The 1,063-nt window shown below is 50.4% G+C and overlaps 1 pseudogene; it reads left to right on the forward strand.

Moving 5' to 3' along the window:
* The first annotated feature begins 304 nt into the window (after window positions 1-304).
* On the forward strand, window positions 305-666 carry LOC105602645 (glutaredoxin-related protein 5, mitochondrial-like; annotated as a pseudogene).
* The last annotated feature ends 397 nt before the right edge of the window (window positions 667-1,063 follow it).

Here is a 1,063-nt window from a genome sequence, read left to right on the forward strand (position 1 = left end):
TCATATAAATCTGAGTTCATCTCTTCTCTGATTTCATAGGTATTCATCATGAGTATCACCAGAACTGGGCAATGATTAATCTTCCCAGCAGTTACCAGGCATCGTCATGCTTGTTTAGTGGGAGCAATCAGTGAGCTTTGTGCAATTAGATGACACAAACAACACCCTACCTGGCCAAACGTTTCTTTCACTGGAGATCATTTTGTTTGTTTCCATGGAAAAGTTGCAGCTGTGGGCTGGGCCCAGGTCGCTGGCAGTCCAAGGCTCCAGCCAGCGGGCAGGGATGAGCAGGTCCGTGGGCTGGATGGCAGCCTGCACAGCCCTAGTGTGCAGCTGGTTGGAGCACCTGGACACATTGGCGAGGAAGGCCAAGGTGGTGGTCTTCCTCAAGGGGACGCCGGAGCAGCCCCAGTGTGGCTTCAGCAATGCATTGCTGCAGATCCTGCGACTACTCAGACTACAACGTGCTGGATGACCCCCAGCTCCGGCAAGGCATTAAAGACTACTCCGACTGGCCTACCATCCCGCAGGTATACCTCCACGGCGAGTTCGTGGGGGGCTCTGACATTCTCCGGCAGATGCACCAGATCTGGGGCCTGGTGGAAGAACTGAAAAAGCTGGGCGTCCACTCTGCCCTCTGAGATGAAAGACCAGGACTCAAAGTGAGGGAGGGTGGCCCAGGCGAGGAGCCGCTGATGGCAGAGTCTCACCTCCAGAGAAGCCTTACCCATTCTGTTTCCCACTCTTCAGGTGACTGCACTGGTTCTTCCAGTTTGTAAGCAGACGGGTGATTTTAGCCTGTTTGGTGTTTGGGCAAAGAATATCCCATCGTGAACAAAATCATAACCACCGCACTGTCATAATCAAGGTCATAATACGATTGTTGTCAACAAAATTCCTTCTTCTGTTGTCCTTTGCTCTTTGCCTGATTCAGGAGTAAACCTCGGAGCTTCTGAATCCTTATTACTCATAGGTCCTCCTCAAATATGTCAGTCTACAAAGATAATATAACCCCTTCCCCAGTTTTTCTGTAGCTTGTTCTGTTAAGGAAAATGATGAACAA

The sequence above is a fragment of the Ovis aries genome, chromosome 16 (assembly GCF_016772045.2).
Source record: "Ovis aries strain OAR_USU_Benz2616 breed Rambouillet chromosome 16, ARS-UI_Ramb_v3.0, whole genome shotgun sequence".
Classification (NCBI taxonomy): Eukaryota; Metazoa; Chordata; class Mammalia; order Artiodactyla; family Bovidae; genus Ovis; species Ovis aries.